Source organism: Camelus bactrianus, chromosome 1, assembly GCF_048773025.1.
Source record: "Camelus bactrianus isolate YW-2024 breed Bactrian camel chromosome 1, ASM4877302v1, whole genome shotgun sequence".
NCBI classification, from domain to species: Eukaryota; Metazoa; Chordata; class Mammalia; order Artiodactyla; family Camelidae; genus Camelus; species Camelus bactrianus.
The window spans coordinates 103,246,011-103,273,353 of record NC_133539.1 but is presented as its reverse complement, the minus strand read 5'-3'; the positions used below and the strand labels follow the sequence as shown (position 1 = coordinate 103,273,353).

Here is a 27,343-nt window from a genome sequence, read left to right as displayed (position 1 = left end):
CCATTCCAGTAATCCTCCCAGTTGCCTTGTGGAGGGAACAGGGAACTGGGGCTCTGACAGGCTGTGTCATTTGGCCTGACTCACACAGCTGTTGGTTGAGATGAGATTTGAACCCAGGGCTGTGGAATTTGATATCCTACTGTTTGCCAGACCAGGCTCCAGAGTTTCCAGTGTTTTTAAATCAGGAAGTTATCAAAGGGCACAGGATGGAGTCCTTATCTTACTGGATATTTTTACTGCCAGCTGGAGAAGATAGCATCTCTCTGTGCTCAAAGCCCCACCAAAATCAGGCTGTCTGATTAACAGCATACTTGTTGAGTGCTAACAGAAGAGAACTGAGCCAGCTTTGCCCGGGGCACTCTACCATCTTGTCTGTGGAGCAGTAACTCCATTGCTACCCGTGTCTTCTGAAAATGAAGCCCAAGGGTCATAAAGCAAGACAGGAGCCACATGGAAGAACAGCATGTTCAGCTACGGTTTGTCTGGGGTTACATCGTTCAGTGAACATTGCTCAAGGGGCATCACTCAGTGTATGTCTCAGTAAGATCTTAAGTTTTCTTGCTAAGTGAGTGGCATAGAGGATTTGGTTTTCAATCCTTACCTTTGAATAGGAGAGGATGTAGTAATAATCTGTGAATGCACTTGAAATGAAGTAATAAAGTTGTACGGATTACCTGTCTGAGGAAGGTCTGGAAAATTTCCCTACTTAATTCAGCGAATGAATCCTTGTAAATGGCCCAACTTGGTTGATCACAGAATACAAGGTTTTCTTCTGCTCAGACTTTCTGTAGGAGTCAAGGTAGAGTAGGCTATGTTACAGTAACAAATCAACCCTGATATTTCCTTTGATTCCTTGTTCACAGAAATGTCAGTGTGCATTGGCTCTGCTCCAGGGCAGCTGTTCTGCGTGCAGTGACTCAAAGACCCAGGCTGCTGTGATTTTTGTGATTTTGCTGTTTTAACGTGGGACTTACAGATTGTCTCAGCAGAGGGAGAGGAGCTGGATCACATACTGGCTCTGAATTGCTTTGGCCTTGGGGGACACAGGTCACTTCTACACAGCTGGTCGGCTGGAACTAATCACATGAGCTTGCTTGGAAGTGAGGGGGAGCACAAGGCTATTCAGTGAACAGTAAATGTCTTTGCTTCACCTTTAGAACCAGAGAACTGGTTAGTTTGGGGGAGGGGAACCTCCAGGTAAAGAGAGAAAAGCCTTCTGAAATGTGATAATTACTTGATGATTTAGATACAGCTGATTCAGTGACTTGATACCTGTTTGTGGATATCAAAGCTATTCTAAGAGGATGACAATAAAGTTTACTTCTTTCATATGATAATTATTCAGGTGATGGTACTGATGATCAAAGCTTGTATTTAGTAAGGTATTCTAAGAGTTTTACATGAATTAAATGAATTCAGATTGAGGGCTGTGATTTTATCTCGATGGTAAATATTCTCCAGTTCCATCAATTAACCTTGGAAGTGGTATCTAGGTTAGACCCATCACCATGCTGATAGCTCTCCTCTAGAAACCAGATTGTCACTATATTCTCATACACAGAGGCTCCCTAGGTTGGGCTCTGTACTCTGGATGTGCTCTAACCAGCAGAGGTAACAGTGAGACCCAATATTTACTGTGATTTGGATTTATACTTGTACAGATGCAACTTAAGATTCTGCAGACCTTTTTAGCAGCCCTATCTAGAAAAAAGCTTGTGGTGAACTAAGGCTTAGGGCCATAGGATTTTTGTTTGTTTGTACATTTTTTTCCTTCAAACTAATCCTCTTTGGTTGTGTTTTTGTGATGCCATTTTTTTCCCCTTAAAAATCTACTGCTGGTTAACACAGAACTCCTCTTTAGTTTATCCTTATGATCTGCCCTTTCCCTGTACTTCATTGTGGCCTCAGATTCTGCCATTGGAATTACAGGATATCAGAGACCCTAGATGGGCTGCACAGATGGGAGCAGTCCTCTCTTGTTCTCTGTGTGAAAGAGGCTCTCTGTTGTTTGAGAACAACTCTCTTTAGCACAGAGGAGCCCCACCTCAGGTTCTTTATGTCGATGCCATATTCATTCATCAAATATTTACTGAACACGGTTTGGGCCGGGCACTGGGCTAGGCCCTAGCAGTCTTTACCTTTCTTAGAAACAATAGTCTGGACCAAGGGAGTGACAAACTTAGTCTGTAAGGGACCATATAAGAAATATTTTAGGCTTTATAGGCCATATGGTCTCTGTCTCGACTACGTAGCTCTGCTCTTACAGCACAAAAACAGCCATAGATAGTATGTAAGTAAATGAGCGTGGCTGTGTTCCAATGAACATTATTTATGGGTGCTAAATTTTTGATTTCTTAATGTCACATGTCACAAGCTATTATTCTTTCGATTTAAAAAAATTGTTCAAAAATCTAAAAGCATTCTTAGTTCACAGGTAGTATGCAAGCAGGCAGTGGGCCAGATTTGGCTGGAGGGCTGCTGGCTGACCCCTGGTCTAGAACCAGCTCTGTAGGGTTTTTTTTCTTTTAAAAAACAGAAAGAAAAAAAACACAGAATCTCTAAAAAAGAATGCATGTAAGTGGTTGGAGTTTAATTGTAATGCTCTGTATGGTTTTCTTCTCACAAATGGGTAGTGAACTGCCTTAATGATTACTTAAATTATTCAAGTGCAGTGTTTAAATGTCATTAACTTCATCCAAGCCTTTATTCAATAAACAAGTCTCCCATCAATTATTGGTGAATGTCGTTTCTGCAAATTGAGATGATTTCTTCACCCTTTCCTCCCTTCCCCTATATGTATTATGTGCCTACATATACATATACGTGTGTATACACATAATATACAATTGTATACACAGTTATATTACTTTTGAGGACCGCTAATGCTGTGAAAATCATGAATCACCAATATTTAAAATAATAGCTAACATCTATCAGACACTTACCATATGTCTAAGTCTTTTGCTGTTTTTTAAAATTAATCCTTCCCCAAAATCTGTAAAGTTGGTGTTACCATCATCATCATCTTCATTTTTTCGCTGTGAAGACAGAGACTTGGAATAACTCACCCAAGTTGATGCAATTTTAATAGGAAGCAGAGTCAGTATTTCTTCTCAAGGATTCTGACTCCAGAGTCAGGACTCCTACTGATACATTATGCCTCCCTAGGTACTGCAATATATGCGTGAAAGTAACTAAACTGTATTTCTTAATTACACTGTAAAAAAATAGGAATGGTGAATAAAGATTAAAAAATATTTTTTTTCCCTAAGAAGCAAGCATGTGATTGCAAAAGGAGACATTTGGGAAGCAAACTACTCTATACTAATAGTTTTCATTGACTTAATTTTAACTTGTTTCTGTCCGTGAGCAGAGATAATCAATGGAGACTCTAGCTTTAGGGTAAACAGTGGGCTGAGATCCTCCTCTTTTCTGAACTGAGAATCAGGGCAGGGCATGATGCACAATAGAATGGTGCGTCATGTCTGGCTCAAAAATCGTAATACAGACCCTTTATGTTTGTATGTAGGGTTTATAGAATACTCTCTTGCTTGTGACACACTGTGTGGAAGCACTTCATAACCTGGAAATCAGATTCCGGAGGAATCACTGTTAGTGCTTCTGGCGGGCCATGCCGCTATAGATATAAGCCTTAGCCTAACTTCCCTTGTTCCTTATGTTGCATCAGTAGAAAAGGTTAGATCTCAAGCGAACATAACCTGTGAAAGACTCCTAGCAGAATATTTAACATTTCCCTCACTTATTGTTGGACCTGTGTTATGTTGAACCAGGAGGAAAAGGACTGCAAAAGCCATTCTTGTCCTGGGAGTCCTCTGAGAAGAAAAGAGAAGTAAGGTGTGACACATTTTATTTTGCCATTTAAGTGCTGGCCTTACAGGGAGAGAAGTGAGACAGAGAAGGGAGAATTTTGAAAAGCAAATATTTACCTTGACACTGACTCACTAATCTAATCTTCTGGGCAAAGACCAGGAATTCCAAAGGTGCCCAGACCTGTGTGACTCTGGGGCGTGTCTCTGGCGGTGGCACTGCAGTGGTTTGATGGTGGCATAGCAGTGCTGTCAGCCAGTTCACTGTGCATGCAAGTAACAGGTGACTCGAGAGAAGATCTTTGTACACTATTATGGCACAAGGATCTTTTCCTAATTAGGTGATAATTCTCCTCTGCGTTTTTCTGTATTCCAGCTTCTTGCGAAATAAAGAAGGCCATCAAGTGACAGGACCTTTCCAAAAACAATAAACTTTTATTTGCTTTATATGTAGTTTATCATTAAGTAGGCCATAAAGTTCTACATCTGGTAACTTTGGATTACGGAATTTTTGTCTTATAACAACACAGGATATGCCTACTTTTTCTTTCAGGGAGTCCTGGAGAACTAGAGATGTTGGAAAAGAGATGGCCTTTTTAGTTTGAGTTCCTTTATTCTCTCGTCACCTCTCTTCTCCTCTCTTCATGACTCAGAATGGAAGCCACCACTTGCTGAAGAGAAAAAAAAACACACATATATTTCTTTCTTTCAAGATCACAATCCTCTAATTTGTATTTTTCTTTGTTGGGTGGGGTAATTAGGTATATTTATATATTTATTTTTAATTGGAGGTACTGGGAATTGAACCCTGGACTTCTTGCATGCTTAGCACACACTCTACCACTGAGCTATACTCTCCCCTCCCCTCCATACTCTAATTTGAATTTAGGGATATCTGAGAAAATTCACAGTGGCAGAGCTTGTGCTTAGCCACTGTCGGTTCACATATGCTCTGTGGAAGAAAGGCCCTTGGGAGAACTGGGAGGGTAGGGGACCGTAAGGATTGTGGGCAACTTGAATGTTTACCCCTTACCTGAAAAGCACAACTGTCATTGGCCTAGCCCAGTGTCATCATGTGGAAATATGGGCTCAGGATTGCTGAGCAATTAAATTTTAAATTTTGGAGCAGGTATGTAAAAATGAGATTCTGATTTGAAAAGAGAAAATAGAAACCTGAATTTTATGTGAATCTCCTCATTTTTACATATTAGCTCCAAAATTTAGAAAACACCGAATGAGCCACAGAGGGCATGTGTCCAGGCAGGATTTGGCCCATGGTACTATTTTGTCCCTTTGGCAGCCAGAGGGGGCCCTTAGTTTGGTGAGGAAGAATTTACCAGAGCCCTGAGATGGGTGCCCCAGGAGTCTGGAGGCCACAGAATGTAAGACCCGCATGGATTTCACCCTATTCTCTCTTCTGTTTGGCTGATGAGGTTGTTTTGTAATTTTTCTGCTCTTAAGGAAAACCTTCTGCTGTCCCGATTTCCTTCCTAAAGGAGGAGGGGCTGGCGATGTTGAGTCCAGATGGGGATCCCAGGAGCTGAGTGGGGCTGAGCTGATGTGGGGCAGCGCTGGCTACACTGCAGGGTTGGAAGAAGTCAGGGCACCATCTGAGAATTGAGACACAAACGCATCTCTGCAGGATCTGGGTAGGTGGGCAGAACGTGGCACTGGAGCAGAGCTGCCAGGCCCAGGGATGCAAAGCAGAGCTGGAAGTGGTGGCCAAGAGGTGCCTGAGGTGCTGAGGAACAGCCTGAGGGCTTTGCTGTGGGTGGGGATGGAGCTGTTGAGTTAGCCAGCCTGGTCCGAACATTTATTGGTGACTGACCTAGAGAAGTAATCTAGGCTGAATTTCCTGGAGGCTCTGTATCTTCTTCTCTCCACTTACACCACTTTGGTGGCAACTCCGTGTTCCAGGAGCAGGAACATTATTCATTATGCACAGTTGATGCTGTATGGCTCCAGCATTATGGCTTAGACAAGACAGGGTCACTCTGCTTCCAGAATGAGGCCTTTGGAATTCTTAGTCACATTCCCTGTCATTCCCATGATTGTTAGGCTGGATGCTCTTAGATTGAGGAGGCTGATAGTTCATACTCTTCTTCTCTTTATTCTCTGAACTGATTGAGAAATCTATAGAGGCCTCTTACATAGAGCTCCAAATACCAACTTTATTCCTCGTGGAGCTGGGTCAGGATTGCAGGCTAGATGTGTGGCCAAACGGTCTTCCTCATTCCTTTCCTCCCAGAATTTTAACTTCTACCTACCCCATCCCAGGCAGAAGTGCTGGACAGTTGCCTCTGGGTTGCTTACCATTTGGAGGCAGAGGACAGTGTGCATCCTGGGGACAAGCTGCTGCCGAAGAGGGAAAGGGCAGGCCGCGTGAGGACAGCGATGTGGAGCATTTTAGCCCCACCCACTTGAGCAGTGGTTCTCAGATGGTGCCTCTCAGGCAAGCAGCACCAGCATGACCTCTGCAGTTGTTTGAAATGCACATTTGTGGTCTCCAACCTAGGTGAACTGAGTCAGAGCCTCTGGGGAGTGGGGCCCAAGAGTCTATGTGTTAATGAGCCCTAGGATTCTGCTGCAGTTAAAGTTTGAGAATCACTGCAGTGGAGAAAGGAGGTTCAGTGGACCCAAAACACTTACTCTCTCACGAGTGAGATGAATCAGTTACCCTTGTTCAGAGGAGAGTGAGAAGGGAATGCAGAGAAAGAGGCCAGAGTGCTGCTTTAACAATAGGGCCTCCTGGAAGCAAAGATTCCCTGAATGGGTCTCCCCACCAGATAATCAAATCGTGCCTCCCCTCGTGTAGAGGACAGTAGTCTGAGAAGGACCAGCAGGTGCAGACATAAAGATTTTCTTCAGATGCCCTTTTCTCATCTGTTAATGTTTCCTACCTTTTTTCCTTTTTTTTTTTAAACTTTTTTTTTTGTTAACGGAGGTACTAGGGATTGAACCCAGGACCTTGTGCGTGCTAAGCAGGCACTCTACCACTGAGCTATTCCCACCCCCACCCCCACCTTTTCTATAAAGGATAAAAGAGAAAAAGGAAAGCAGAGAGCACTAAAAGATACAAGAGGAAAATAAAGAATAGGTATTATATTTCTTTCAACATCATCTTTTACGGTTAATTTATCATTTATTTTGTTTTAATTTATTTACTTTTTATTGATGTACCGTTGACTTACAATGTTGTGTTAGTTTCTGGTGTACAGCATAGTGATTCAGTCATACATATACATGTATCCTTTTTCATTATAGGTTACTATACACTATTGAATATAGTTCCCTGTGCTACATAGTAGGACCTTGTTTGTCATTTATTTTGTATTTTCTTAATTAAGTTCTTAGTCTCTGATTCGTTTTTCTAGTTGTGACCCCCAATTCCAGGCCATTTGACTGTGATAGATGTCATCAGCATGGACTCAGCAGTGCTGTGCTGTTGCCTTCCTGTTTGCATCTGTTCATTTTCATGTGATTGAATCATGTGTAGTTTTCAGCGACGTGATAATTTATGTCCCTCATATTCACCCGGAGGTTGAGATTATTTATCTTGCTTTGTAACCTTGAGCAGGAAATTCAGTTTCACTCTCAGTCTTCAAATCAGAATGGAGGCTGGCTCAGCGACTGAAATACTTAGTGATGGCAAGGAGTTGTCTCAACAATCCATTTAGTTGGCATTTCATGTTCTAAGGTGAGAAAAGAGGTAAATTTCCTAAATGCTTGTGCTTGGGAAAAACATCTTTTGCTTCAGGTAACCTTTCTAGAGGTTTGTTAGAAAATCATGCTTCCTTAGGTATATATAACCTCAACAAATATGGATTCTCTTTGTTGTATTATGGTTTTCTTTATTTTATTATGGTTCCCTTTATTTTTCCCCCCTCAACACAGCCTCTTGTAAACACGCTCAATTCCATGCAGTCTGGAGTAGAAGCTTGTTTCCATTAAATATTTAATCTTTCCTGACACTGTTACAGGGATGAAAAGGATTCAAACTACCTCTGTTCATAAATATTTTGCTTTAACTTCATCCAGAAATGGAATTAGGGTCATGTTACAATCACAATAGCTGAATAGTTACTGTGTTCCAAGAACTGTGCTCAATCTGTCATAACAGCCCTGTGGGCAGGTAGGTCTTCCATTCCTTTTATGCAAATGAGGAAACTGGTACAGAGAACTTGAGTGACTTGCCCCAAGCATTCCCTCATTAAGAGGCAGGAGCAGAATCAAATCCAGGTTTGTTTATATCAAAGCTGTACCCTTAACTATCTTGTCTCCTAGATGGGCTAGCCCCTGGGCTAACTCCTGACAAGAACTGCCTTTTGGATCTTGGTGAGACCAGCAGAAGTCTCCAGTGGTTGGTGGAAGAAGTGGAGAATGGTTCAGCAATGTTAGTCATTCGTTAGGGGACAGAATTCAGAAATTCTTCATTCCGATCCTGTTCAGATTCCTGGGCCCCACCCTTCTGAATGAGACTGAGAACCTTGGAGGATGAGATCCAGGGATCTGCATTATTTAAGCTCCAGGGGTTGCTCCTGTGACTACCAGTGAGAACACCACACCTCATTGCTGGGTAGCATTTAATGTCTACTGCAGTGATCCCCCGGCCCCAGCCTACCAGGTATGGTTAAGACAAAGGCACTTCTGTTCATCATTATTGGCAAAATCTTGAATATTTTAATTTTTGTCATATTTTTCTTTTTAAGCTTCTATTTGAATAGCAGACTGAATATTTGACTTCTAGTGTGTATGTACATATATTCTCTTGGAGGGAAAATTTATTTAAGCAAAATTGTAAAGCTAACATTGGCCTCTTCTGCCAGATATACTCGTCTTCCCTCTTTGCTTCTCCCGAAGGGTAACTGTTCTCTCTTGTGGGCAAATCCAAGGCCAAGGTGAGAAGAACACCCTGTCTGGAGTAAAACTGTCTAAGCTTTTATTATTTTTCTGTGGCTCCCATAACAAAATACCACAAATTTAGTATCTGACGATTTTGTGGGTCAGAGGTCCCATATGGGTCTCACTGGGCTAAAACAAGGTGTCAGCAGGGCTGTGTTCCTTTCTGGAAGCCCTAGGGGAGAATCCTCATTGGGGGTGTTGGCAGAATTCTGATCCTTGAGGTGGTGGGCCTGAGAGCCCCGTTTTCTTCCTGAGTGTAAGCTGAAGGCCATTCCCAGATTCTAGATGCCCCCTGGGTCTCACTGGGCTAAAATACCGTGTCAGCAGGGCTGCATTCTTCGGCTCATGACCTCTCCCTCCATCTTCAAAGCCAGCAACAGTCCCTCTCACGCTTTCACGTCTCTCCTCTTTCTGTTTCATCTCTCCCACCCAGCAGGGCAGGGTTCTCTGCTCTTAAGGACACAGGTGATGAGATTGGACCTGTCTAGATAACTGGGGATAATCTACCCTATTCCCAAGGCCCATACGCATCCTTAATCGCATCTGCAGATTCCCTTTTGCCATGAAAGGTTGCAACTTCACAGGTTCTGGGGATCAGGGCATGGGCCACTTGGGGGAATTATTCTGCCTGTCACAGACTCATTGTCTGCCTTTGTTGACAAATAAGACGGCAGTGGTTATCACTGCCAGGGGGCCTTCAGGCATTTAATGTTGATGTGCATGAGAAAATGGGACTCAACTGGATAGTTTTCTCAGTTGAGATCATCTCAAGGCCAGATTCCAAAACAAGAAGTTTTGGAAAGGATGTCTCAGGACTTTTGTACAGTCAAGCAGAGCTGCAGCGACACTTACCTCTATGTGTTGCAAAGGGAGGTAATTCACATTGTGCCTGCTTCTCTGGTAATTTAGATTCAGAAAAAAAAAGATGATAGGAAATAGGCACCCTCCTTCAGCCAGAATATTTGCTTTCCTGTAGTTATCATGTGCCACCTGCTCTTATGCTTCTACAACTTTGTTTGCACCCTTTCGACTTCCTGGTCTGCCCTTCTAGCTTTCTGCCCATTTATCTATAATAATACATATTTATGACCAACTTTGACACCTACTCATTCTGGGAAACATTTTCCAACGTGCTAGAAGGTATGGTATCTACTCATTTTTCTAGACACTGAATTAAAATGATAAAAAGAATCCATGCCATCTCCTGGTCTTTTGAAGTCTCTTTTTGAGTTCTTCTCTAGGATCTGCCTCCATAAGGCTGTACAACATTAAAGAAGCCCCTGTAGCATCTTGGGCATAGCTGGTACTCAAAACTACATATTGAATTGATTTTATTACCAAATTCAGGTTTGGCTGCTCATTGCTCAAAAGCCAATAATCGAGAGGCAGGTGTCAGTGGAAAGGAAAGTTACTTTTTTCAGAAAAGCTGGCAATATAGGGAGAAGGTGGACTCATGTCCAGAGACCATCTCTGAAGATTCTGCTCAGCCATGACAATTTTTAAAGAGAAAAATGGGGGTAAAAATCTCAGTTAATCATTAAGATAGGAGGTCAGATTCTTTGTCATTTTTGCATTGTGTGCAGACTTGCTGACTTCTCCTAATCTTCCTTTGTTCTCTTGCCTGCATGGTCTGCCCGCACCTTCATGGTAAACCTGCAGACTTACTAAGGCACAGTTAGGGTAGAGAGTTGGTCATTCTTTAGTTACGTAATTCTTCATTCTTACTCCTTCTAAACCAGGGAAAGAATCGACAGGTTAGGCAAGGCATTGTGTACATTCAGTAGAGCAGAAGTCAGAAGTCAGGCTAAATGTTGTCTAGTGATCTCATCTTTATGTTTAAGATCTGAGGAAAACAGATGAACGAACAGAGACAGGGGCAAATGAGCTGGTTACAAATCCCCACTGTCAGACATCATTCCATTTCTATGGGATTAGAGGTGAAGGTCCATCTTCTGTAACTTCTTCATGCTGACACAAGGTGCTGTATTTGCAGATGGAAGATGTCGACATAGATCTGTAGCATCGCTGTGCTGACAGTTTTAGTTGCCTGCTCACATACCTGGGCAGAGCAAGCTACAATTACTCTAATGCCCATAAAGATGTAGATTATTATGAGCAGTAGTGGTGATCCCATTCTGTCATCAGACACTGAGTCTGCGACTCTACAGTCCTAATCATTAACCACTTGAGCCTGCTCTATTGTGACTCTGGGAGGCCTGGGAGACTTCAGCTTTTCTACAAACAAGAGGCAGGGGACTTACAGGGGCATTTGTACTTGGTGGGGCACACAGAGTTCTGCTCGTTTCCAATTTGAAGTACTAAATTTGAGTGATTGTGATTCTATTACGTACACACCAAAATTCTGCAATATATATGTATTTATTGTTTCCTTAGAGTGTCATTGGCAAAAAGAGCAATGCTAGGAATGTCTAATTTAAGTGAGGAAAACTGGGATTGTTAGAGATGAGGTTTCCAATCCTCTTTTAATAAACATATTAATTCATATTCTGTCAGATCACCTAGCAGTATATTGGGGGTAAAGGAACAGACTTTTTTTTGGTCTGTTTTTGAATATTCAATTGATGTATAGTATACTTGCAGGAAAATGTACATATTGTAAGTGTATAAGTTGATGAATTTTTATAAAATGATATACCCATGAAATAAGCATCTGTATCAAGAAACCAGAATTATTACCAGCACCCCCAGAAATCCTCCTGCTTCCTTCCAGTGGTTACTACTCTCAAGGGTAGTCACTGTCCTGATGTTTTAGAAGGTTGAGAAATGGACTATTTGTAAGATACAGAAAAAATTCTTACGATTATCATGAAAATACTTTTAAACAAATTCCTAAGGAGGGATATGTGGGTTTACAGAGATTTTTAAAATGTCACCCCTGCCCCAAAGTTTCATTTAAACATGTAACAGTAAATTCTTTTCTAAATACTTTTGTTTTATCAAATAATTTGAGTTATATAAGCAACTTTGAATCAGATTATTTCTCAGTATTTATTGACTATTTTTAAGTGTTCAGACAGTCCTTTTGCCTTGATATTCACAAGCTGTTAAAACTACACCATGCACTTGGCCCTGATCAATGACTCCACATCAGTTTCTACACAGTTTTTATTGATATCAAATTAGTATATTTTCACTGGAATTTTGGTTGAGGGTCATAGTAGGTATTTGGGAAAAAAAACTATTGTCAGCAAAGGTGGCAGCCGCTATGCTGCTTATTTTAATTGTCTAGCCCACCTTCCTGGCAGAGTGGAAAGTGAAATTGTAGCAAAATGTAGTGTATAAAATGTTAGAGAACTTGGATTCAGGGTACAACTTCATCCCCTCTTTATTCTCTGTGTTAAAGGATGTCAAAACATTGTTTCTCAGTGTGAAACATTGGAAACCACCTTACCAACGAGTGCGTAAATAAGTCATGGTAAAGTCATAATAAGGTGGACCATTATGAAGCATGAAAGGCATGTTTCCAAAAAATGCTTAATGGTATGGGAAGTTTCTTTTTCTTGTTTGAGGGGGAGGTAATTAGGTTTGTTTGTTTGTTTGTTTGTTTGTTTATTAATGGAGGTACTGGGGATTGAACCAATGTGCTTTTAACCATCATTGAGGTATAAGTTAGGTCTAATAGGCTGTAGCCATTTAAAGTGGATATATCTTGACAGTATATACAGTCATCCCCACAATCAAGATGCAGAACATTTTCATCACTCTTGTCCTTCCTTCTGCCCCATTCTAGGCAACCATCGATCTACCTTCTGTTACCGTGGGTTAGTTTGCATTTTCTAGAATCTCATATAAATGGAATTATACAGTACATACTTTCTTTTTAAAACTGGCTTGTGACATAATGAACCCTTAACTTTTTCTTTCGCTTTAGGAAGCAGATTTATAATAGCCATTCCTCACTTTTATAGAACCATCATAAAAAGTGTTTCAGACTTCCTCTTCAGAGAACTAACCCTTTGGTGAAAGTAAATTATAGACTTTATAAGTGATCCTTACCTCGCTGAAGAAGTAGAATTGGACTATAACCCTTGAGAGCACTTTCTAGCTTTAAGGCTGTATAATTCTATATGTTTCTAGTGACTATTCAAAGGTGGTTTTGTACATTTGACTGAAATTAGTCCAGTGACTATAAAAAAAAAATTCAGTAAGGTATAAGGTTTTTGTTGTTTTTATTTTTTTAAGTTTAACACAATTTCCTAATCTTTTTAGGAATCGCCATGTATATGTAATTGCTTAATGTTTTTTCACATGGTGAAAAAGAAATTGCCATTTCAAAATTAAAGTGGCAAAAGAATATTTATAAAATTAACATAAGACCTCATAGGACAGGGAGTCTCATTCCATAAGAAAAAGACCTGCTTGAGTGGAATCTAAAGGGTGAATATCCTGGTATATATATCAAGTGAATAAAAGTGTATTTTAAGCACTACAGTCATAATCAAACAGATAAAGTGATGACATCTACATTTTTGCCTCCTGATTTTTTTTTTTATAGTTCCAAACCACACCCATTGCAAATTGGCCTTTCTACCTGAGACCAAGTTCTTTTTGAGATTAAAATCTGTGGTAGTAGGCACAAGACTTAAGCGTGGAGTTAGTTGCTCGTTTTCTTTGGTCAAACACTGACTTTGGCAGATTATTTGAGGACAGATACAGTTTAGAGAGACTGAATTTTGAATCTCCCGAATTGTTTTTTTGGACCTCCAAATCTTAGGTGATAACACCTGCTGAAACAGGTATGCACAATTTTCCTTACGTTAATAGCAATAATACAGCCTCAGATTCTAGAGCTGCTTTTAAAAAAAAAAAAAGATTGTTAAATTGAGATAAATCCCCTCATGTTTCCCGGGGGCGGCGGGTGGTGTTTGTTTTAGCGCATTCTTGCTTTAGGATTCTAGGTGACTTTTCATAATCAGTGCAAATAGTGACCATGGCGTGAGGGTCACATAATTTTTAATTCTCTTAATTTTTCTGTTTTAAAAACTCTTTCTTAAGCAATACTTGTTAGGTAAGTAAGAAAGGACCGTTTTGGTTTATTCTGGGTTAGATTAAAAAATTAAATTCATAATTTTCATTTTGGCTTTAATTTTCTCTTTAGAAATATATGTAAAATTTTAGGAAAATGCTACAGTGACTGAGTATAGTCTTTTTATGTCACCTAGAGTGGATATGTACTATTGCTTCGAAGCCTGATCCTTTCAATCTGACGAAACAGCTCTTCCAGTTTGTAGTTTAATCATGGAGAAGCAGAACTCTTTTTTTCTAAAGGGATCCCACAGGTACAGAAAACAAGTGGTATAGAGGATATTGCCAGTGCTAAGGCTGTGGCGTGATTCTAGGCGACCATCTGGAGTCCAAGGGAAACATCTTAATGGAAATAAATTCTTTATCATTATTTTTTATTTTCTACATTTTTAAATTACCACAATATACCTAGAGATAGCACTCCTGCTTAAAAGCTTTTTTCACTGTTTCATTGAATTGGGACAGAGGCTAACTGAAGTCTTTCAGAAAGAGCTTCCTATGAATTCTTTACAAATAAACATGTAGCCTTCCACTGCGAGCACTTTTAATGGTTGCTAAAGTTGGCTGAAGAACCACGTGTCTTTACCCCACAGAGTCCTGGAAGCTGTAGCTGCCTTCCCTGAGCTCTTTTCTTAGTAAAGCAGAAAATGAACAGTTCGCAGTCCATGTAAAGCTGAGAAGGTCTTAAATGATACATGTCGAGGAAACTTGGATACTGATACCACTGGCAATTTGCATAGATCTTACTGCCAAAGAATGAAAGACTCTTGAATTTTCTTAAAAGAGGCCAGCTTTTAAGAAGCTGAGTGTGTTCCCTTTGTGCAGTGACCTGAGCTCTCAAAGCTAAGTAGAGAGTGAAGGCTTATCTGCTCAGCTTTGTGAAGCAGTCAGCCGTTTACATTTATTTGGAGGCGTCATAGAGTTACTCTGTGGCTCATAGAGAAATGAACACATCATGAATGGTTAACTCTGGAAAATAAGTACCATGGACAAATTCCACATAATTCTTTTTTTTTTTTTTAAACCCTTAATGGCTTGCTTCAAAGGAGCCAGAATTCCCTTTCCTGTATTATGTCCAGAGTCCAACAAAGGCTGTACCCTGTGCCAATCCTTTCCTAGTGAACGGGCCACAAGCTCAATTGTGTTCTTGCAGAGGAGGGGGATAACATTCCTCTATGATCCCCAGTTTAGATCAGCTTACCACCCAAAGCATGACATTTGATTACCCTGATTATGTTACTTTGTGTAGCTACAGATGTTGCTAATGGCGTGGACTTATCTAGCCATTTAAAAAGTCAATGTTCACACTGACTTACGGTCAATGCTGTGAAAGGCCCTATTGCTTAGGACCCCAGTAATCCGAACTGGTGGAGAAAGGAGAAGCACTTGGGGTTGGGTGTGCACTGCAGGCGCATACATCTTGAATTCCTGAATATATTCCACTGAGCGCCTGGGGGGCTTGTTTTTTCTTCTAAGTGCTGATTTTAATCTCTAACGTGCAGTGTGGCTGGACCTGAATTGTTTTAAGAATTGTAAAAAGCCAGTTTACTGGCCTTTTCTTTTAGATTTTTTTTGGTAGGGGGAGGGAGGTAACTAGGTTTATTTATTTATTTTTAAGTGGAGGTACTGGGGAGTGAAACCAGGACCTCCTGCGCACAAAGCATGTGCTTTATCACTTCAGCTATACCTTCCCCCATACTGGCCTTCTCTGACTGTATTCTTTGGAATTAAGGTTTTTAGGTTTCCTTCTTTCTCTTTCCTTCCAAATGTTTTCAACCCAGTTCCCAGTCCTTTAGGATAAGAGAGAAGCTGTCATTAACCAAAGTGGCAAACAGTGGAAAGACTTATCCCTTTACTTGTTCCAGCTGAGCCGGGAAGCTGAGCTGTTTCTCCTGGGAGCGGTGGACTTGAGGTTTTTTTCATTGTCCTCCCATCGGTAAAAAAGCTTTGTGTGTTTTGTGTACTCAACACTTCCAAGGTATCTATTTTTAATTTATTATTATAGTCAAGTGCTACTTAATATATATGTTATAGATACTGGAGCCTATATAAAAATAAATTTGAAAGAATAAGGTGATTAGAAAATGTTTTGTTAATTAGAAGGGTTTTGTAGTACCCTTAACTAATATCTCTTGGTACAGCATATACACAGGTCACTGTTTACTGTCAATGACGGTGTGAAGCTGTATTTTACATAGGCTTGATAGTTTTGATTTGTTTGTCCAGCTTGTCACATGTGCCTCTGTTTTATTTTTTAAAGTAACTGGTGAAGACATACTAGGAGCAGAGGTGTCAGCTCCTCCATTTTCTTATGCTTATATGATCGGTGTATTTCCAAGACCCAGTTACTTTGCAGGCATCATTTAAAGCTACGTGCCCATTTAGCAAAGATGCGCTTGAGATCTGCTTGGTTGTACAGTCTGTTATCTCCTCAACCAGGCATCCTAAACGGCAGGTTGTCAGATGTGCTGACAGTGATCAAAGGAGTGACGTCGCTCTGTCCAGCTCCTACTTTGTGGAAAGTCCACTCCTTTCCTGGGGTATCCCTTAAACTGTTTGTGACATGAGATTGTCCATTGTAAGGACAGATTTAGGATGCTAGTGAAAAATATGTATGTTAAATATTTGTGAATCTTACTTCATTTCCTAATATTTCTTCCTAATATTTACTTCCTGCACTCTGGTGGAGACCATTATTCTTGGTGACTCTTGTCTTCTGAGGAGCCAAGGGTGTGGCCTCAGTTTTCTCATCTGTAAAGAGAGGGGGTTGAACTAGATGATTTTTAAGGTTTTTATCTGAGATTCCCATTTAGTTTACTATTTTTTTTTTAAGACAGGTATGTCCCTAGTAACTCATCCCCATAAGTTACTAATACACTGCTTAGAAGTTGTTTCTATAAGGAATACTTTTCAGAAATGAGTCACATACTAGGATTTGCTTTCCAAGCCAAGATTTTAGAAGTATCTGTCACACCCACAGCACACCTTTAAATGTCCTTACTTCTCAGGGCCCACCCAGAGTAAACATTTACCCCCTCAGGAAAATCTTTGTCAGACCCGTGTTTGAAATACTTGCTTTCTCTTTTTACTCACCCCCACATATAATGCTATCCGTACATTTTGATCAGTAGATGTGAATCATAGATATGTGAATGTGTTTGCCTTTCATGAGACACATTTATCCCTAAGTTTTATACCAGCAAGCTTTGCTGATTAACTGACTGTTTTTCCCAGAAAATGTTGAAGAATGCTGTTGAGAACATGTTCTCCCAGAAATTATTTTAAAATGTTTTCTTCCCAAGGGAGCATTTTGGGAAAACCTGGGGCTAGTAGAGTTTTTAACCTGGAGCCTGTAGACTCCACGAACGAGCCTGAGGGTGGAGTATGCAGCTACAAAGTCCCTGAAATCATATGCAAAATTCAGATTTGTGGGCACCTTTCTGGGCGGAGGGCCCATAGCTTTTTATTAAAAAGGCTAAACATCTGAAGACCTTTAAGAATCAACGCCATAGGGAAAATGCAGGTATTTCAAGTATAACCTATTTGTCTTAATTTGTTTACTTTCTAACCTGATTTTCATCACTTTTGTATGTTTTCAGCTCTGCACAGCATTTTGTGACCTTGCTATGAAAACCAGGAAATTAGCAGTACTTAACACCATATCCCTGAAAATGCTATGCTTTATTCCTACTAACTTATGTACTCCTGACACTATCTTGCTTATGAGTGATAATTCTTGTTGATAATAAGTAAATATTGTAATAGTAAATAAAAACGTGATAATAAGTAAATATTTTACTTCTTAGAAAAAAAAGGGAGAATTGGGGGTTAAATTAGAATTGAGAGAGTAAAAAGAACTACATACAGAACTGTTCTACAAACCTCTGTGCTAAGTCATCTAATTTCAATGTTTACGTAAAAGAGGCTCAGATCTCTTCTTTGAATGTCTTGTGGAAAGATGATTCTTTGGTTTCCTTGACAACCTAGTTCATGTCTTTATTGGTTTTGGGCATTCAAGATGTGGTTTATTGAAAGGAACATGGGATTAGGACTCAGGCACACTGAAAATAGTACCAGCTTTGACACTTACCAGCAGATGATCTAGGCTGTGTAGCCTGACCTCTGTGAGTCTATTTCCTCATATGTAAAATGGGAATAAAATAATATGAGGAAACAGATCATACTATTATTGTGTGTGTGTGTATATGTGTATGTATATATATAATATAATTCTTATTTTCAGTTCTGATTAACTCACTGGATTGACGTGAGAGTTGAATGTCGTAATATATGTGAAAGGGCTTTATAAGTTAGGAAGCACGTAAGTGTGAGACTTCTTTTGATGATGGCTCATGTTCCTTATATCATGGTGGTCTTCCTTAATCTTTGGTTTTAGGCCGCTATGAAGAATCAGTTTCATACTTATTTTTTCTTTCACAAAGTTTAGGTCATTATTACTAGCAAAGAATAAAATCTCTAGGGAATTTGCCTGGGACGCTTATACTAACTGAATAAACAGACTTACAGGAAAAGCCCATCACATTAAAACTCACAAACAAAAAACACTGGATCAGCCAATTAAAGTTATTTTGAGATACTGAAATTGATTTAAGTAAAATTTTGTAAGATTGCAGAAGTTGGGTAGCAGAATTCTGTCAGCAGAATGATTAAACTTCCTTGGACCAGGTCCAGAGTACCTTCCTGGGCCCAGCCTTATATGGAGTAGTGGAAACATGGACCTTGACACTGTTTGAATTATATGACTCTAGTGCTCACCAGCTGGGTGGTATTGGGCAAGTTACTTAACCTTAGTGAACTTGAGTTTCTTTATCAGTAAAAATAGATGTAACCACTATGGTTTGTTTTTTTTTAAGGATTAGAGATTATTTATATCAACCACACAGTAGATTCTTTTCATATGTAGATAATATGAACTGTAAAAAAAAAAAAAAACTGTCCTATTAATACCATGTTTGGTCATTCCTGTGTCCAGGCAGGTCTGCTGTTATAACCCCCATTCATCATTTAGCCTTGCATTCCAGATGCTCTTTTAAGCTTAAGAACAAATCCTAACACTCTTAAGCTTTTCCTCTATGTTCCTAAATTGAAACATTAACTTAGGGGAGTTGCTGCATAATTTGCTTTAAAAACAGACTTTCCGCTCTATTTTCTAAAAACCAAATGGAGACAATGGTTAAGTAAAATGCTTTATGGAAAGAAGAACCACAGTATGTATATATGTATATAGGGAACTTCTGCAACTCAACCACAAAAAAGTACAAGCATACCTCGAAGATATTATGGGTCTGGTTCCAGACCACCACAAGGGGCAAATATTGCAGTAAACCAAGTCACATGAATCTTCTGGTTTCTCAATGCATATAAAAGTTATGCTTATACTGTACTATAGTTTATTAAGTGTGCAATAGCATTACGTCCAAAAAGATACAATTAATTTAAAAAAAAACTTCATTGCTAACATTGCTAACCATCACCTGATAATGCAGGGATGCCACAAACCTTCAATTCGTGAAAAACCCAATATCTCTGAAGTACAAAAAAGCAAAGCACAATAAAATGAGGTGTGCCTGTAACCCAGTAAGAATGGGCAAAGGACTTCCATCAACAATTCTGCAAAGAATATATGTATATATATGGGCAATAAGCATATGAAAAGATGCTCAACATCACTAATCATAAGAGAAATTCAAGTCAAACCCACAGTGAGATATATTTGGATGGCTAATATCAAAGAAACAGAAAATAACAAATGTTGGCATGGACATAGTGAAATTGAACCCTGTGTACTGCTGGTGGGAATGTAAAATGCCACAGCCATTATGGAAAAAAGTATATTTCCTCAAAAAATAAAAAATAGAATTATCATATGATCCAGAAATCCTACTTCTGGGTATATCTAGAAAATAATTCAAAGCAATATCTCAAAAAGATGTATTTGCATACCCATGTTCATTGCCACATTATTCACAGTAGCCAAAAGGTGGAAGCAATCCAGATGTCCATCAGCAGATGAATGGATAAAGACTATGTGGCATAAAGATACAATGAAATAATACGCATCTTAAAAAAGAAGGAAATCCTGTCACGTGCTACAACATGGATGAACCTCAGGGGCATTATGCTAAGTGAAATAAGCCAGTCAAAGAAGGACAAATACTATATTACTACACTCATATGAAGTATTTAAATTAATCAAAAACCATAGAAACAGGAAGTAGAAAGGTGGTTGCCAAGGCTTGGGGGAATGATGAACTACTGTTTCCTGAATATAGAGGTTCAGTTTTGCAAGATGAAAAAAGTCTAGAGATCAGTTGCACAACAATATGGATATACTTAACACTACTGAACTTTAAACTTGCAAGTGGTTAAGATGGTAAATTTGTTATATCCTTTTTACCACTGTAAAAAAAAAAAGGAATGTAAAAATATCAATTACCCAACAGAGTAAACTTTACAGTGTCTGTCATCCAATCAAAAATTACGAGGCACGCAAAGAAGCAGGAAAATATGACCTGTAATGAGAGAAGAAATCTATCAACCAAAAATGACCTAGAAACTGATACTAGAAAACAGACACTAGAAACTGATATTGTAATTATCAGACAATGACATTAAAAGAATTATTACCACTGTATTCCATATGGAGATATGGGGAATATTTTAAAAGACTCAAATTAGATTTCTAGAGGTAAAAACTAAAATATCTGAGATGAACAATACAGTAGATTGGTTTAATGGCAGATTAGACATTGTAGAAGAAAATAGTGACCTTTAAGCCACAGCAATAAAAACTATGCAGAATGAAACAGATAGAGAAAGGAATTACAAAAAAATTTAAAATATCATCAGTGATCTGTGGGACAACTTCAAATCATCTAATATATATATACTTAGAGTCCCTGAAGGAGGAAGGGGGAACAGAAAAAATGTTTGAAAAAGTCATAGTTAAAAAAATTTCCATATTTGAAGAAAAGTATAAACTTATAAATCCTGAAAGCTCAATTAACTCAAGCAAAGGATACATGAGGAAAATTACATCAAAGCACATTGTAAATAAATTGCTCAAAAGCAGTGATAAAAACCTTAAAAGAAGCCAAAGAAAAAAGGTATATTACATACAGAAGACAGAAAAAGATGATGTAAATTTCTTGTTTAAAACAATGCACCTGAGACAGCAGTGGACCGTCATTAAAGTACTGAAAGAAAAGCTGCTAACCTAGGATTTTGCACTTAAAAATAAATTTCCAAAACAAGTATGAACCAGACTTTTCACACATGTAAAAAGTGAAAAAAAATTCATTACCAGTAGATCCACACTGTCAGAAAGGTTACAGAAAGTCCTTTAGGCAGAAAGAAAATACTATATGGAAATAAAGAGCTATCAAAGGAGTGAAGAGCACCTGCTATTATGTAGGTAAACATGTAAGTTTTGTTTTACTTTTAAAATATTTTAAAAGGTAATTATTTAAATAGAAATAATAAAATGGAGTTTATGACATGTAAAATGTATGAAGCATAAAAAAGCATAAAGGACAGGAGGGAGAAAATGGAAGTGTATCATTGTAATATCCTTATGCTATATGTGAAATGGTGTAATATCACTTAAAGATAAGCTGTGTTAAGCTAAAGATGTATAGTATGAATCCTAAAACAACTACTCAAATAACAGAAAGTTAAACCTAATAAGCCAAGAAAGGAGGTAAAATGGAATTTTAAGTCTTTGAGTAATGCGAAAGAAGACAGAAAAAGGCAGAGAGGAAACAAAGAACAGATGGGACAGTAGCAAGATGAGAGACTTAAAACTAATCATACCAATAATCACATGAAATGCCCTAATTAAAAAGCAGAGATGGGTAGGGGGAGGGAGGGTATAGCTCAAGTGGTAGAGTGCATGCTTAGCATACACAAGGTCCTGGGTTCAACCCCCAGCACCTCCTCTAAAAATAATTAAGTAAACCTAATTACCCCCCCCCAAAAAAATTTAAAAAATAAAATAAAATAAAAATCCCATAGAAAGCAGAGGTAGATTGAGTAAAAACACAAGGCCCACCTTTGTATTTGCCTTAAAGAAACACACATCAAATACAAAGACATAGACAGGTTAAAAGTAACGGGGTTGAAAAAGATATACCATGGTAACGCTAATCAAAAGAGAGTTGAACTCTAGCTATGTTAACATTAAGGAAAGTAGATTTCAGAGCAAAGACTATTTTGGGGATAAAGAAAGTCATTTCATAATGATAAAGATTGTTAGTTCATATTTATGTACCAAATAGCAGATCTTTAAAATAAATGAAGGAAAACTTGATAGAACTGCAGTGAGAAATAGATCCGTAATTACAATTGAAGACTGCAGTTGAATAGAAGCAGTAGGCAGAAATTCAGCAGAAATATAGAAGACTTAACATTATCATCAAGCTTGACTATTAATATTTATAGGTCACTATACCCAACAGCAGCAGAATATACTTTCTTTTAAAGTGCACGCAGAATATTTACCAAGCTAGATCAAATGCTGGGCCATAAAATAAGTCTCAATAAATTTGAAAGGATTCAAGTCAAATAAAGCATGTTCTTTCACCACAATGGAATTAAATTAGAAATAAATTAGAGAAATCCATGAATATTTGGAAACCAAGTTCTTCTTACAACACACATCTTAATAACCGAGGGATGAAAGAAGAAGTTCAAAGGAGATTAAGTATTTTGAGCTGAATGAAAATACAACATATCAAAGTGTGTGGGATGCCACTAAAGCAGTATTTAGGGGGAACTTACTGCACTAAATGACAACTTAATGCAATTTACTTGAAAAGAAATGTCTCAAATCAATGACTTTACTTTCCTCCTTAAGAAGCTAGAAAAAAGAGTAAAATAAGCCTAAGAGCAGAATAAAGAAAATAATAATCATCAGCGCTCCAATCAACAAGACAGAAAACAGAAAAACAATAGAGGACAATCACTGAAACCAAAAGCTAGTCTTTGAGGTGATCAGTAAAACTGGTCACCATCTACCCAGACTGATCAGAGAAAAACAAAGACAACGTACATGTGAAGAATGAGAGAGGTGACATCACTGTAGACTCTACAGATATTAAAAGGAATGTAAGGAGATACTTTGAACAACTTCATACCAATACATTTGATGACTTAGATGAAACAAGTTCCAAAGCTTACTCAAGATGAAATTGGTAACATGAGTAGCCCCTGTATCTATTGAAGAAATTGAATTTGTAGTTAAAAACCTGTCCACAAAGAAAATTCCACGCTTAGATGGCTTCTAATGAATATTTAAGGAACAAATAATAGCAATTCTATACAAACTCCTCGAGACACATAGGAGATAATACTGTCTCTGACACTGGCTTCTGCTGAGACTTTGGTTCCTGCTTAGTTCCCGGGTGTGCTTGTCCCTCCCTGCTGACATCTACTGAAGTGTCTGAATTCCCACTTGGTCTGTGGTCCATGTGGTGTCCCTTCATTAAGACCCTGAGTCCCCTTCAAGTCAACTTGGTGGAGTAGTGGAATGGTGGAGGCTAGGGGGTGTGGGGGTTGTGAAACAGAAACGTGCTATTTTGCAATTTCACCCTGTTGTACTTGAGATAACATATAGTCTCCCCAGTTCCCACTTCTCCCTGGAACATTTTCTGGATCATTGGGTATACAAAAGCCTCTCCCTCCTCTCTGAATTCTTTGTGTGCAGACCACACTATCTACCCAATGACATCTCTTGTAACATCTGAAAAATTATCTCAACCTCATTTATAGTCTTTTCACATCTTTTCTGCTGAATGTTACTGATTACATGCCTAACACTAACGCTGCTATTTAATTTTCTATTTGTGTTTTTTACATCCCCCTTAACTAGTGTGTGGACTCCTGAAATGCCCAGGCCAGGATTCAGTGTCCTGATGCTCTTCCCAGTGCTTAGCACTGGGCTAAGTGCGTAGCTGACTCTCAGTAAACATGGGCTGAATGAATAAGTGAATGCATTTAAGCTTTTTGAGTACAGAGAATACATCTAATATTTCTTTTATATCTCCTCTGTTGCTTAACATATTGTTGAACACTGAGTAGTCACAAACTATTTACTTAATTTAATTGAATTGATAGTCATTTTATTTTACTCTTTCTTCATATATTTCCAGTGCCCAAAGAAACCTAGAAAAGCCATGTCTGCTACAAACTGCTCATTAAAAATGGTTTAAGGTATTGGTTAAAATCAGCTGGGAGAGTTTTATAGAACCAGGAAGGTGAAGGGAGTGTGATTGCAGACATGGTGTGTCAGAGACAGGAAACAATACAAGGCCAGAAAAATAAAAGACTGGGCCAATGGTATTTGTGATGGCAATTGTTCAAGAGGAGGTAAGTGAACAGTGGGTAGATGAGTCCAGTTCACTTCTCTGAGGCTAGGAGAGAAAAACTACACTGAACAGATGATTCCCAAGTTTATTTTGGTAGGATTGGAATGATTTGCTAGACTTGTCATACAGAAAATTTTCATTCAGCACCAACTGTGGGTAAGGAATGTGTTGAACAGTCAGTTTCAGGGATGATCTGAAAAAAGTTGCTTCTTACATCCCAAATGCATAATCCTTGATGGATGTAAGATGGACAGAAAATGCAGCGTGCAAAATGGAACTAACCAGAGTGTTGAATGATTTTCTTTGGCATTACTGAGTGACGCAGCTGCTCGGTGCAGAAGGCTCCACGGGGGAATGGCATTTGACCAGGATGAAATGATTACTAGGATTTTACAGGGTGAGGAAAGGATGAAGGGAATCCTAGGCAAAGGACATGGAAGATTGGTATTAAGGAAGAACTAACATGTAGGGGACCCACTGATGTGCAGCTCAGTATGATTGACTGGAGCATGTAGTGTGGTCAACGGTGACTCCTGATGGTATGGGTTGGATTGGTCATAGGGGTATTTCGTTAGATAACAATTTGAATTTATTCTAGTAGTACTTCAAGGTTTATCCCCTTCATTTTTCAAAAATTTTTTAAACTGTCCTACAGGAATGATTAAATGTGAATCTTCACTTTTTTCCTTCTTTTTTAAAAATCTCTTGTCTGTACTAATGATTGTATCCATAATTTATAGAAATTTAGGATTATTTCTATGGATTCTTAAAAAAACACACAAAGATGTGATAATTCCTTTTTTTGCTTGTTAATAAGGAAATGTCAGAGTTGGATTCTGCAGGTTATAAAATAAAGTACCTCAGAGATTCAACTCCTGGAAACACTGTTTTAGTTTATCTGCATAAAATGTGAAGACTTTAAGTGTGTTCAAAGCACAACCAGTGTGTGCTTTGGACGTTAAAGTTCAAACCCTGGCATGGAAACACCACTCTGGGTAGGACTTCACTGCTCACTTGGACATAGGTTGGACCAGGATCTCTGTGTTGATGTGAATCATTTATGTCGACATTCTTGGCTAGAACTGGGGGGAGAGGGTTATAAACTGGGACATAATGCCTGGGTTATTCCAGAGCACTTGGAAATGACTCACGTCTTCCTGTTCTCCACCAGCACTTCGCTGTTGGTATTGAGGCAGCCATTCTGAGTGAGATGTTTGGCAACCTAGGTAGTTGACAATCTAAGCAATTCTCTCCCTAATGTTTAATTTCCCGTGATTGAATAATATATAGCAAATAGGAGCAAGGTACCTTTCCAGAGACTGAAAAAAAATGTGATGTAAAATAACTCACATTATTTTCCCAAAGCTCATCCAAGCTCTTCCACCCATTCCCTGAGTTTCTAGTAAGACTGGTCACACCGTGTCCACACTTCACGCTAACCGTTCTGTGCTGAAGGGAGGGTTCTAGGGCAGCTTCTCACAGAAAAGGCCACAGGGTGTTTAACTTGAGCTACAGGGATGGAAGGGGGTGGATGGGAATGGATGGAGACCACCGCTATGAAGGCAGTATATAATTGAGGGCCTGGACTCGGCCAACTCCCTGGGTTTGGATCCCACCTCTGCCACTGACTGTGAAGCTTTTGGCCTCAATTGCTTTAACTGTAAAATGGGGATTGTAATATTACCAACCTCGTGGTATTGCTATGAGGATTAAGTGAGACAATAGGTGTACTGCTCAGAACAGTGCTTGGCCTGTAGTGAGCACCCAGGTCTCCCTTGCCTTGTTTGGACTGCCGTTTTGTAGGGTGCTGTGGATTATGGTTTTGGGTGTGGAACTTGGGGGCAATTTTTTGAGTCTTGTTTATCTGAACTTCAGGTGTTCTCAATTGGATGTGATGAGCTCAGGTCAGGAGAAGACCATTAGGATGGAATACCTGCATTTGCTTAGGAGTCAGATTTACACCTTTGTCTTTGCTTCAGGCAAACACAGAGATGTGCAGAAGGCAAGTGAACCACTAAGACAAAGAGATTCTCAGTAGATGTAGATCTTGTCTTCCTGGTACCCTCTGACCACAGGGATGGGCATGTGGCTTGAGCTCTGCCAGTTAGACTCACCATCCTGGGAATGAAGCTGCCATCCACAGATGGAGGTGGCTGAGGCATCTGGAGATGGCATTCCAAAGTGGAGCATCATGGTTTCCACTGTGGGCCTCCCTAGAGCTTCTTGGCACCTGTCCTTCCAGACCCTGCTTGCTTAGCCCTCTCTTGATTCTCTGAGCCAACCCCCAGTGCTCTTCCAGTGAGGTCCTTTTTGGGCACATTTTACCAGATTTAATTTTCTTGCTTATGATCAAAATACCTTACCTGGCACCAATAACCAGGTAGGTAGATTAAATGATTCTATTGTCAGTAGGTAAGGGGACACAGATGAAGCCAAAAGTCCTACAAGTCATAGAAAATTCCTCTTTAGAAAGTATGGCTTGGAGGAGAATATCATTTGTTTTCTGAGGTGCAAAAAAGTGAATTTTGGCCTATTTGAATGGAAAAAGGAAGAGTCTTCACGCCGGCCAGTGTTGGTCTGTTCTGAATATAAGATGTAGCACGCAGGCATCTTTGAAATGGCAGGAGTTGTTTTTCATAGGTCAGAGATGGAAATTGCCAGTAGGCAAAAAGCCTAACAGGAAAGTTAAAGATTTTCAAAGGAGTGATACATTTTCAATAGGCTCACTCACCATCACTGTCACCAAGAAGTTAAAAGTGGGTTTTTAAGGTAGGTGTAATATATTGCATCATCTTATCCCCTTGAAATTTTTTAGGTTTCTTGAAGGCAATGGCATATCTTACATTTCTTCTGTAATTAAAAATTACAAGGTGACAAGATGCTGTAATACAACACAGATACTTCGTCAAAAACTCCATTTTGTCATAACGAGTGCTCTGTGGGGAAACCACCAAGAATTTTCTGCCTCCGCTGGCATTTAGATCATTCTCTCTCTACCTGTTCATTTTCAAGGTCTCAAATGGTACCTCCTGTAGAAAGTCTTCCTTGAATCTGCCAGTGAGAAGATTCTTCCTTTCCTGCTTATGTCATTCCAGCTGGTGGTGTGGCTCTGGAGGTGGCATTTGAGTTCACCTTGAAAGCTGACCCTCTGGGAGGGGCTATGTCGGGGGCCATGTTGAAATG

The 27,343-nt window shown here is 39.3% G+C and overlaps 1 protein-coding gene across 4 annotated transcripts in view; it reads left to right on the top strand.

The window, feature by feature from the left end:
- Window positions 1–27,343, top strand: part of PLS1 (plastin 1) — a 95,476-nt gene that overhangs the window by 13,631 nt on the left and 54,502 nt on the right. Inside the window, exons 1-2 of one of the 4 annotated variants that reach the window (XM_045514690.2) lie at window positions 13,333–13,486; window positions 15,641–15,753. The exons of 2 other annotated variants lie outside the window; for them this stretch is intronic. The gene's annotated coding sequence lies outside the window, so the exon portion shown is untranslated. Of the gene's footprint in view, window positions 1–13,332; window positions 13,487–15,640; window positions 15,754–27,343 lie in introns of those variants that run through there. One more of the 4 variants, XM_010952240.3, reaches the window with a different exon arrangement.